This window comes from Acanthaster planci, linkage group LG03 (assembly GCF_054643075.1).
Source record: "Acanthaster planci isolate LZ-2023a linkage group LG03, COTS_SCS, whole genome shotgun sequence".
NCBI classification, from domain to species: Eukaryota; Metazoa; Echinodermata; class Asteroidea; order Valvatida; family Acanthasteridae; genus Acanthaster; species Acanthaster planci.
Genome location: NC_141779.1, coordinates 17301891 through 17314366, shown reverse-complemented (window position 1 = coordinate 17314366; position 12476 = coordinate 17301891). Strand labels below are relative to the sequence as shown.

Genomic DNA, 12476 nt, shown 5'->3' with positions numbered 1-12476 from the left:
AACACATTTTGGACTTTTGTTTACAGGTATATTTCAATTGTGTAATTTCTAATGGTTTTCAGAGGGTCTTACCTGCAGGCTGTTGTTTCTCTCGCACTCTTTGAGGAAGGCCTTCCAGGTTGTGGAGCACTGCCCTTCAGAGCAGAGAGTTATTGGATCGCCAGCCACAAGGACAAGGGACTGGGCCCGGGTCAGGGCAGTATTGAGAAGCTTGTGGTCAGACAGGAATCCATAGTAGAACTCTTCATCTTGCTGGTTGGCTGCACCAGCTTGTGAGGCAACCGTTAGGTGAGTTCGCTTCAAGGTGCTGCGAGTACGGACAGTACTGATCAGGAGAGCCCGGAACTGCTTTCCTGGAAGGAAAAATGAACATGGCATCTTTACCAAATAACATGCTAGCAAAAAAAAGCTACTCTATTAACGTGACTGATCAAGCTGTATCACGCTTCAATAACTCATGAGACTTTGAAAGGAAGAATTTACCTTGTACATTCTCCACCGTTTCTACATCAATGTCTCCCAGACCTCGGCGACGCATTTCAAAACGTATCTGACGCACCTAAAACCAATTACCCAAAGAAACAAATGCTTGGATTGGCGCACAATATTATTAGCACTGTTTGCATTGCAGCATGAGATTTTGGCTGCACAAATAAAGAACATGTCACCTTATCTCTAAGCTCTTGCCAACTTTAATGTGAAAAAATAATATCATGGATTTTATCACATAGTACGTGGGCCTAGAGGTTTTGGAAACTAGTGTCGTTGTGAATGTGAATGTTAGCACTTGCCTGCATGGAGTACGGCGAAATGATTCCGATGCTGTTCTTGTTAAACTTTCCCCATTTCTCAGGCCACTTGCGACAAAGCTCCTCTGCTCGGAAAACTATCTCAAGAACCTAGTTACAAGGCCAAAAGAATGTAAAAAAGAGTGTAATTCCCAACCTCTGAAATGGCCTGAGTACCATCAATTGTTGGACATAGCCTGCAAACTCTGATATCTGTGTACAGTCGAATGTTGTGTAACTTTTCCACAAACCACGAAGAATTAATTTTTTTAAAAATTGTAAAATCACAGATGCAGATATGCAAATAGCGGTACAACAGCTGCAAAACTTTTGAGTTTTCCATAGGTGTGTGCATGGATGCACTCAGTAGATCTTCACCTTGCACAGTGAGTTAGCACTCTAGTATTGTATATCACTCCATGTTCGATATTTACTTGCTTTGCACGGACTTTTTGTGCTAAAGCTGTAAGTACAGAAGGGAGATAGTAAGTGTAAAAATCTATGGTCAGTGGGGTCATGATATAAAAACTAACTGGGCAAAGACTGGTCTTACATAATCAAAGAATCTTGACATGTGTACATATATATCAGAGTTTAATTCATTCAAAATTTCTTTTTAATCACATAGGTAAATTTGTAAAATTAATCACGACACATCAAATTCAATCAAATCCATGACAGGAACAAACCTCGTGATTGTTAACATAGGACATTCCAACATGCTGGTCTTCTCCCTTCACAGCGCAGAACGTCAGTGGATAGAACTCTGGATGAAGCGGGTGGTTGCCAAGGGCCTTGAACTGCTCGTGGTAGTAGGTCTCAGCGATGAACTTGAGGATTGCCTCACAGGTGCGGTAGTTGTAGGTGAGGAAAGCATTGGTGACGTTCAGCCTGAACAGCCGCTCTAGTAGAGACCGGTTGAACTTGGTAGCACGAGCTGTCTCAGAGAACACCTTGAATGGGGGACAACATATGGGAACAGACGTATCAGTGTCAATCATCGTTATTCTCACAATGTTGGAACTCCAGTTTGGTCAACTTTTCAATTTTTTGGATCACTGTGGCCTTCTTTTTAACCCTATTAAGCCTTCAAGTTGAGTTAAATCTACATCTATTTCAAGGTCCAACTTGACAACTAAAAAGGCCTCACGGTGGCCAGGCATAAAATTTGTGAACATTGACAGTTAATACTTAATAGAAAAATGCTGACAAATATCTCCCTAGTAAATCTTAGGACTCTACAATGATCAAATTTGGGGGTCCTCTCAATTCCCAATATTTACTTCAGTCATTTGGAAATAATTCAGAAAATAAGAGTGACGTAACTTCAAAATGCAGATCGAGACTTCTTTCACAAACTAGTTTTTTGTATTAAAATGATGCCAGGTTTACTGTTTACCTTGGGACTCATCTGTATGTGATCTCCAGCCAGAACAACACATGTATTTGATGTTGCCAAGGACAAAGGCAGAAGCACTTCAGTCTCCAATGTCTGCCCAGCTTCATCCACCAAGATGTGGGTGAAGTGGCCCTGTAGGTCAATCTGCCCCAGGTAGCCTGACATGGCTACCGTGGTAATGACAATCTGGTACTTGCGGATCATGGCGGCATCTGGGAGCTGCACTTGGCCATTCTCATCCATCAGGACATAGGGCCGCACAATGGGGTCAATGGTCATTAACTTGCGGTAGTTGGTATAGATGCGGATCATTCGAATGTGGTACTTGCTCCATGTCTGCTCCACAAATTTGTGCAGATGCTCGGTGATGTACCAGTCTGCTGCACTGTTGGACAAAGCAAGGAGTGTTCATGTGACATCTGGTTAAGGCACCGGGGAGTGGGGAGGGGATACCATCAACACCATCTTTCTACAGTGGTGGAGTTTGAAGAAAACGGTATTAGATAATTTGCAGCATTCTTCATGGAAACACAGTAACTGATTTTCACGTTGGTGAAGGGAATTTTAAAATAATGTTGCTCATGAAAAACCCAAGGGGGGGGGGGGAAGAGGGGTAAATTCCCCCTTTTGCCCCATGCCTCTCTTGGATGCTATAGTACTTGACATACTGGCTGGTCTAATTGGATATGGACACCTGCAAATACTCATGTTTGGATAGTGTTGTCTGTTAGCCCTCACGCAGCTCTTATAGAGCTCCGTCTTCTATGGAGATAGAGGAAATCAGTGGTACACTCCTACTCTTCCAACTCGGTGACCCAGGTTTGAATGCTGCTCAGGCCCGACACATTAATTAGGTTTTAGATCTCTATGATTTTGTGGGTAACCCCGGAATATCTATCCAGGGTTTTCCTCCCACTTCCAAAACTGAACATTTCTTCTTTGCCTTCTCTCCATGCCTCCTAGGAAGAACAGCCATTTAGTAAGTGGTGGAGCTACTCATTAAATAAATGCATAAGGTGAATTGGAAGTGCTTGGTATGGGTATCTTCTGTTCTGTTACCTGTTGGACCTGGTGCATATCAGGATCCTGCACAAGGGACGCCTTGTCACAGTACGCTTGACTGCTGTTGCCAGGGTGTAGGTTTTCCCAGTTCCAAAGGGTCCAAACACCAAGAGTGGTCCCACTCCGTGCATAGGCAGGGCGTCGCTTCCACCATGCTGGCAGATGAAACTTGCAGCACGCTCTTGACGGAAGTTTGTCTCCTGAAGATTATCAGCATCAATATAGGGAAACCTAAAATCCCCCAAAAGGAAATTAAACCAAAAAATTACACATGTACAAGTATGATGGTCCCTATTTAATCTTATCAATGAAGACCTAGTAGACACAGCAACTTTGATTTTCCATGATCCTGAACAGGTTCAAGTGTATGTCAGAAGTCATGTTCAAAATGCAATTCCCTCCGGCTCCATCCACATTGGTCAAATCTGGATACCTTTCAGGAAAAGAAGACAATTGACAGCACCACTTATCATCACGTTATGCATGACCCTTTTTTAAAGCTTGATGCATTTTCTCAAGTGTGATCTTCTGAAGATTTTGTTGGAAAAACCCAGCTGCGTTGGTGTTGTGGCACCCATGAAAACATTGGTAAAGCTGGAGGGCTTATTTCAGGCAAACTTTGCTCCAAGTCAATGCTAAGAATGAAAAGCATGAAATCTTGCTATGCAATTCACAACCATGGTCTGGAAACACAAATCTAGCCGAATCAAAGATCATTACTTCACTATTTTTCCATATTTTGTTTGATATGTAATGACCAAGTGCATATTTCCAAAGCTCCTGACCTTTGGCTTGGAAGCTTACCTTTGAAGTTTCTTTGGTGATGGGAACACCATGTCCATGTTGTGCAAGGAGTCCACAGCAAAGTGTTGGTAGCAGAACGGAAGCCTGTTCAACTGGAACTGAACCTGAACAGTCCGCGTGGTACCGTGGGCCAGATTTTGCTCACTTGCACAAGCCTGACTGAGTTGCAGGTTGATGCTGTCGTTGTTCTGACTCCCGTAGTCCTGATCTCGTAAAATGATGGCTTCATACACCTTGAAAGAAAGGAACACATGTTTATAAATTTTGTATACAGAGGTTAAAAATAAAAGGGCCACTAACAAGGCTGGGTTTATAATGGGAGCAGGTATTGAATAAAACAAGGGCCAAATTTGCTGATGGTTATGGAACAACTACCAATGTTTTGAAAGGGAAATATTCTTGACTGGTGCACCAGTAATTCTACAACTATAACAGTGCCTTTCTCTTGCACAAGAAGGTATTGGAACAGCCCTCTAGTAGGATTGATAAAGTTGCTTAATAGTGTGACTAAACTGTTCAGCTCCAAGTCCAGCTTGCTTTGCTAACAGTAAAATAGACCTCCTTTTACTTGCATTTTTCCCTTTTAAATTTATATGAATCTGTTTTTAATGTACATGTAAACTGTATTCACAATTCTGCCACTGGTGGCGAGGAGTACAATTAAAAATAAACCAGTAATAATAATAATTATAAAAAACAATCGTAAAATCCTAGCTATGTCAATGGTAGTACACAAATATTGCCAAGTTTTTATCAAGTAGTAAGAATTCTTGCTATGCTCATGTTACAAGCGTGGGGTAGTGCATGCAGTTCTTTTCCAGCTGTTTGAAGAAGTTTCTTCTTTTAGATCATTTGTATGTGTGCAGTGTAAAGAATAATCACTGCGTTTGATACAACAAATGATACAATGTCTAAGAATATGCACGCCTAGCTAGGCCTCGTCGAAATCACAGTGTGTAGCCCGCAAGTGCTGGCCCGGCCACACAGCACATCATGTTCACAAGCCTACAGTAAAAGGGTCACAATTGATTATGCGTTCTGTTCAACCGATTATGAGCAGACACCAAGAAGTGTGTTTTTCATTTTAACAAACGATTATCGTACAGTCAATAGTCATGTCATGGCGAGTCACAAATCATGTTCCTTCAAGTTAAGTCTGAAGTTATTTTTTCCGAGTCAAGTCTCAAGTAAAAATTGAAAAACAAGAATTAGAGACTAAAGTCCAAGTCAGTCGAGTCAACACCGAAAAATTCCATCAACTTTTGGTGGTACCCAAATAAAGGCTATTTTGAGAACAGGGTTTATTATAAATGCACATGGAACTCTACTCTCCGAGACTTTTTGATATTAAGTTGATCATTAACAAGGTAAAAATCTAAACTCATTTGCCAACTACATGTATACGTCATCTGCAAGAGATATAGGCCTATCGTAAACATTTTCCAAGATTCCCTTGGGCCAGTGTTTCTTTATTGGGATATTAAATGTGAGGTTTCTTAGCCCATTGTTATCGCTACGTCTGGAAGGCATCAAGCATGACCGTTTCTTTGAGCTGTTATGCAGTTTCGGGCGTGATCCCATGTTCTGAATGGGGCCTGTGTGAATGCAAGAATATGGGGGGGATTCAGAACAATGGGCCCATTCCTCCCATGCACTCGCATTGTAATGAGAAATCTACTTAAAGGCATCAATCATGACTACAACTGTGAAGTTCCAATTCAATCCAATGAAGGGTTTTCTTGTGCTAGTGAGCACAAGTTCTACCATACAAGTTCAATCCATTGGATTAGAGTTTGCTCTGGTTTCTTATGACAGCTTACCTTGTTTGTCTTATCAAACTTAAGCAGCATTTTGTGAACGCTCCTCATGATGATCTGGCTGGCTTCAGAGTCATCCATGAGGGCTTGTTTCAGACTGATACTTGCGTACATCTCACCATTCAATGCATTCAGGAGGCCCTGGCCAGCCACTTCAATGCTTGCTGCTGCATTCAGGGTTGTCTCAATTGAAAACCTGAGAGACAGACAACCATAAAATGTCTCTAATTTGGATGAGTGAATTTGAGCAATGAGCATCATGCCAAACTGGAAATGTCCACTGGAAAGTCACAAAAAAATTTAGAAGATTCCAAAATGAAAGAGCAGTTTTGAGACTCTACTATTTGACTGGCATTGTTCAAAGCTGAAGCAGTTTGGCTGAGCAGAAATGTTTTAGCCTCTATGCCATGGCCAAAGCTATGTTTCATGAGAGTGGCATAAAGTGTGATTGAAATAATTTCATGGATGTAGAAGAGTAATTTAATTCAGCCTGTAAATGTCTGCAAATTAGCCACAGCATCCACCTGTTGCCAGCTGTTCTACTGTTTTGGGGGAGGGAGCACCTTCAAGAGTAAGATTTGCAAGTTATATAACCGAGATACAACATATCAGAGAAATTTTAATGTTGTATCTGTCAGGAAATGATAGAGAATTTACAACAGTTAATCTTTATGTCTCTTTAACCACTTGCTGCCAGGTGGTTTGGAAAATGCAGTACACATAATCGGAACTTTTTCAAGATTTTCAGTTTTCAAAATTCTTCAAAAATTCATCATTTCAATTAATGGACATTTACACCCACACGTATTACTGTCTGATGGCCACTCTAGTCTGACAGACAAAATCTATGGACGCACAAGTATTTCAGCCAGGCCTGCAGCCTTGTGAAAAGAGCCTAGACCGTGCGGTGTTATGTAACTTTCTTTTGTTCACAAACCTAGCACAGTGCACTGCTGAACTCTTTTCAATATGGACCACATTAGCGTGCAGTGTGGCTCATCGCTGCGGTAGTGGAGCACTTTTGTCCCCAGGGCTAATCCGCTCACACTAAACGCCCCAAACCATGGTATACCGTTTCAAAACGAGGCTAGATTATCTCCACTACTGAGAGTGAAAAATGTTGGTAATGGTCTTTTGTTCCAAGTACGGTCTTTTGTTACATGGCCCCTTTGTCTGATTTCAGAGGCCCCGGCCACGCATATAAACAAACGGTGCCTGAAACCAGAGTCTCCAACAGCAAATGGCTAAAGACCTTTCCATAGACCTTCAAATACTGATATCTGTTTTCAAAACATGTTGTAGAGCTGTGTTCCTCAATGTTTCATATCAATGAAAACCAACACTTCCTGCATCTTTAGTGACACTAGACTTGAATTTTAAAAAAATTGTTAGACTGCACCGCAATTCTGTGGGAAAGGTATACACGAAAGATGGGTACAGACTGTAGATGACAGAAAGAGTTTGCAATTACCTGGCGATACGCTTGGTTTGCTCTCTCTCCTCCAAGTGTAGCATCTTGTGCATGTGGAGTTTGTAGGTGTCTCGGTCAATTCTCTTCAGCTCGATGTCATCGATGCTGAGGGAGGCCGCGGGAGGCTTGTAAGTGGCCAGGAGTTTCTCCTCAAACGCCTGGGTCATCGCATCAGGGAACTTGACGATCTCGCTGTTGATGCTGTCCCAGGTCTGGATCTGCTTCTTGCGTTGGATCTTCTGGAAGGTCTCGAAGTGCTCCTGTGAGCCTACGTGTATCTGAATGATAAGCAGGGATGACACTTGTATGGTCAATCTACAGTCTTGACTTTGATTGTCAAACATTTGTCCTCTCATATAATTTACAAGTGTTTTCTTTTGACCTTTTGCTGGACAAATTTCCCGTTTGATCTGCCAGTAACAAAAGATCAAGACAATTCCATCATTTTAAGTGTACCTCATGAATTAAAGTTAAGGATACCCTGTGTTTCTAAATAAGCATGTTTCACCAAAAAAGAGCAATTGTATCAGCTGTCTTGTACCAAATTTTGTTGCTTGTTAACCTCAACTCTCTGTGAACCTGCATAGAAATGCTAAATCTTCTCAGATACATCCTCATTTAAGTACCATATCTATAGAGCTGTAAATTAAAGCAAGAATGGCATAAAGCCATCGCAAGTCACTCACAAATTGATTACATATTCAGTCTCAAACTAAAAGGACATACTATTTAAATGTACTGTACGTACAATATTCTTTGCTTGCGGACATTCTCTCTTTGCAGTCTAGTGAATGGAATCATGTTACTTTACCTCCAGCTTACGGACGAGAACAGGTTCACTCCCGAAGTCAAAGAGGACCCACTGGCTGAAACTACCCAGCATCCTGGAGTGGAAGAGGACATCAATGTGGTAGGTCTCCCCATCTCCTTCACTGATGCGGGTGCCTGGGCACACCTGAGGTTTGTCCTCGCCCTTTGGGCTGGACAAATAAAAGTGGAGGCGGTGTTCGTCGTACAGGAGGCCAACCCGCTTCAGGGATTGCTGGTGGAAAATCAGCCATAAGAACAATGATTCACTACAGAACTAACAGGCTGTGTGGAACCTGAGATTCGACATGAGGAAGCCTTTGCTGCTGCATCCACCCACACTAAACTGTGTGACACTGCCTGTCCTAAGGTAAACTTACATATTTGTAAATTCATTTCTGTGACTTCATACCAGCCTCTAGAGTCTTTGGCTTGTGACAAAGAAGCCTTCTACAATTCCTCGAAACCCTTCAAAATCTACTAGGCTTTGGAGAATTTTGCAGAATTAAGGGAGAATCCAGCCACTGTTTCCTTATATGGGACTTATTCACTCTCAAACGACACATCCCTGCACCTTACCTTGTCTCTGAAGGTGAACAGTACAATAAATACAGCATTTGAAGCATTCATGGGGATAGTTTTATGACGCCTTGGCCTTACCTGCTTCTTGGATTTGATGAGGAACTTCCAGCTGAAGGTAAAGGTGGTGTCCTCTTTCCGTTCAATGTGGAGAAACTTGTTAAGCTCCTCATGGCATTTGATGTGTATCCCTGGCAACTCCTCAGTAATCTGACATAAGTGAGAACAAACAAGCACATTGGAAAATATTTGAGGATTAAGATGCATTAAGTGGGTCCAAATTTGAATAAAACTTTGAAATAACAGTGCGGTACGTAGCTCAGTGTATTCTTATGCCACTAGTAGCAAGAACACAGATGTCAATGTCATTCTAATACAGAGGTTTTAGTGCCATTTCAGTCCCACAAACACGCTCACTTGAATTTTGCCAATTGATACAAAAATAATATAACATTGTGCCCATTGAACTGGAAATTGGTCAAAAGCACTCTGCCTGGATTGCACACATGCCCTTCCTTGGCCATTCTCCAAATCTCCCGTTTGCTTCATCCAGTTTTCATCCAATCAGTTTTAAATACGTACTGGTAGCATCACATGATAGAATACCCGTATGCCAACCTTCAGCCTCACTTTAGACAGATTCCTGTGGTGAACCTCAAGGTCTTAAAACCTGTGTGACTAAATTCGTGCGAGTGAAGTCTGATGTCCAAAACAGAGACAGAGCAAGACTTTGAAAACATCACTATGGCTCTTGTGGGAACAATTATAGATTTAAGTTTGAGCGACAAATTATTAGTTGGAAAATGGCTCTTGTCAGTAGGGCACAACAGCAAACTCTACAGTCCATGCTAGGCATCCACTATTTGTACTTCCAGAAATGCCCAAAAAAGGCCGTCTTAGGGCAAAGATCAAGAGTATTTTTCCCGTTCAAAAGCGCTCGGCAGCGTTCCTCCCTTTCTGCACGGGGATTAAATAAATCCAACAATAGGCCTGTTCTCTCGTGGTAGAACTCCTGGCTTAAGTGAGTGCCAAGGGAAGGACTGGAGCTCATTAGAAATTCCATTGTGTGTATCCTTTGTGATGTTAATTACCCGTTTCCCCCGCATGCACCATTGTAACCAAGTCTGTGTACCACAAAAACTGTGCACTTTTAACAATTCTTTCATGTTGTTTGTTTCTTTCTGCGCACACTGCGGAGAGACACACACAGCTCCTTGCTCATGCGTTTGGCCATGCAAATAATGTCTCATGGCACCTTGTTTTCAGTTTGCATAGTCTAAAATGTATAACGATTAAAAACATACAAATTTTATTCCATTGTGTTGAATGCTTTAGGAATAGTACACAAATATTGCCAATTTTTTTATCAAGTAGTAAGAATTCTTGCTATGCTCATGTTACAAGCGTGGGGTAGTGCATGCAGTTCTTTTCCAGCCGTTTGAAGAAGTTTCTTCTTTTAGATCATTTGTATGTGTGCAGTGTAAAGAACAATCACTGCGTTTGATACGACTACTGATACAACGTCTAAGAATGCGCACGCCTAGCTAGGCCTCGTCGAGATAGCATCGTGTAGCCTGCATGTGCTGGTCCGGCCCGCCCACAAACGCATGAACGTTAACCAAGCAGTCTGCTTTCACGTTCACAAGCCCCTAGTAAAAGGGTAGGCGTTAATTCTGTGTTCTTTCCAACCGATTATATGCGGATGCCGACAAGTGTGTTTATTATTTTTATCAAACAATTATCATAAAGTCAAATTTAGCCAAGTCATGGCAACTACATGTTTACGTCATTTGCAAGAGATATAGCCCTATCGTAACCATTTTCCAAGACTCCCTTGGGCCAGTGTTTCTTCATAGGATACTAGATGTGAGGTTTCAGGGTCATTCGTCGTCACCACACAGATCTATTGTATTGACATCCGGTGGGCACCAAGCGTGACCGTTTCTTTGACCTATTGTTGCGCAGTGTCAGGCGTAAATCCAACGTACTGAACGGAGCCTGTGCGAATGCAGAAGTACACAGGAATTAAGAACAATGGGCCTGTTCCTCCCGTGCGTCCGCATAGGAACGGTAAAAATTCTTTTGATCTTTGCCCTTAGCAGGTGTTCGGATTAAATTAAATTATTTCAGCTTGTCAAAATGAATACTCTTCTGCGCAGTGTAACATGACCAGTGAGTAAAGACATCCAGCAATTTGCTTAACAAATTCATTTACATGAAAGCATAAAATGACTTTGTGTCAGTTGTCTCATCTCCAACAGAATTCCTTAGCAAAGAGATTTCCTTTTGTTTGCGAGTCAATTCTAGCAGAAACTTAACCACTACCAGCCGGGGACTCCGGGATCGGAGCCGTATGGTTTATATGTGTGGCCGGGGTCTCCGAACTCGGACAAAGGAAACAGGGCCCTGTAACAAAAGACCGTACTCCGAACAAAAGACCAGGCTGCTGGGCATGACCGGAATTTTTCACTCTCAAAAGTGGTGATAATCCAGCATTATTTTGAAACCGTATACCAGGGTTTGGGGTATTTAGAGCAAGCGGATTACCACCGGGGACAAAAGCTCTCCACCACCGCAGCGATGAGCCACACAGCACCGCTGCATGCTAATCTGGCCCCTATTGAAAAGAGGTCAGCAGTGCACTGAGCCAGGTTCGTGAACAAAAGACAGCTGTGTGACACCGCACAATCTGGGCTCTGTTTACAAGGCTGCAGGCCTGGCTGAAATATTCGGGCGTCAATGAAGGTCACCTGTCAACTTAGAGTAGTGCCTGAAGATTACTCCGTTCGGCTATAAACGACTGTTAAATGGAATGATGAATTGTTGAAGGATTTTGAAAACAGAAAAAATGATAGTCATGCCGGCCCAGCATCCTCAACGTTGAAAAATGCCCCGGTCCGAAGTGGTTAAACTTGGGCTAAGCTGAGTTTTCTTCAGGGCCTCGTAACTTTTCTACAAGTTCACCAGTAGTACAAAAATCTGCCCTGAGAGCCTGGAAGCTGAACAGAAAAGTTACAATCGTGCCAACATGGAGTGGCCCTGATGAAACCAACTCCTGAAATTCTGACGCACCACACTCATTTCATTGGTGGAGAAATTGTACTTCTCCAGGACTTCGTCCATGAAGGCGTACAGCTTCTGCTCCTTGGCCTTCTTCATCTTCATTATGCGGTACTCGTGGCGCTCTCGCCATTCCTCCAGTTCCTCTGAGCTGTGTGCAAAGTTGCAGGTGTTCTTATCTGGCGGGGAGTTTGTGAAGTAACACTGCTTTCTCTTGTGGCTGTGGATTTAAGAAAAGAGAAAGAAAATTTACAAAAGATGACATCGAGCCTGTGACTGTAGTTGTAATCCGTGCTATCGTACCCATGTAGGCAGTCTGCAAATGGGCCTTTTTTTTTGCTCTGGAGATTCTTAACAGTTCTTCAACCACCCAATACTCATATGTTTACAGTTAGAGGCCTTGATGACAAATAGTGGTTATCTATGTGAATTAACTCAGCTGAAATCTGCCAAAAGATAGATCCAGAAGAAAGAGCGTATTCTCAAGAAGCAAAGGGGTTGTCATATGGACTAAACTCGGTTAATGTACCACGGTGGAATGCTGCTATAAAGAGCAAAAGGGGGTCCACACAAAATGTTTTATATAACGGTGTTTGTTATAGCAGCCTCCACTCTATTGACATAATAATAAATACCAAAGCAACTCACATTCCAAAAATGTTTGGAATTTCAACTAGATTACTTTATTT

The 12476-nt window shown here is 42.2% G+C and overlaps 1 pseudogene across 1 annotated transcript in view; it reads right to left on the bottom strand.

The window, feature by feature from the left end:
• Nucleotides 1-12476, bottom strand: part of LOC110973068 (3'-5' exoribonuclease HELZ2-like) — a 53999-nt pseudogene that overhangs the window by 14019 nt on the left and 27504 nt on the right. The window contains exons 18-29 of the transcript XR_015424916.1: nucleotides 11800-12007; nucleotides 8809-8937; nucleotides 8153-8383; nucleotides 7342-7619; nucleotides 5874-6066; nucleotides 4054-4286; nucleotides 3247-3480; nucleotides 2188-2572; nucleotides 1478-1741; nucleotides 792-899; nucleotides 484-559; nucleotides 73-353 (exon numbers count right to left, since the gene is read on the bottom strand). The product of XR_015424916.1 is annotated as a 3'-5' exoribonuclease HELZ2-like (transcript). The remainder of the gene's footprint in view (nucleotides 1-72; nucleotides 354-483; nucleotides 560-791; nucleotides 900-1477; nucleotides 1742-2187; nucleotides 2573-3246; nucleotides 3481-4053; nucleotides 4287-5873; nucleotides 6067-7341; nucleotides 7620-8152; nucleotides 8384-8808; nucleotides 8938-11799; nucleotides 12008-12476) is intronic.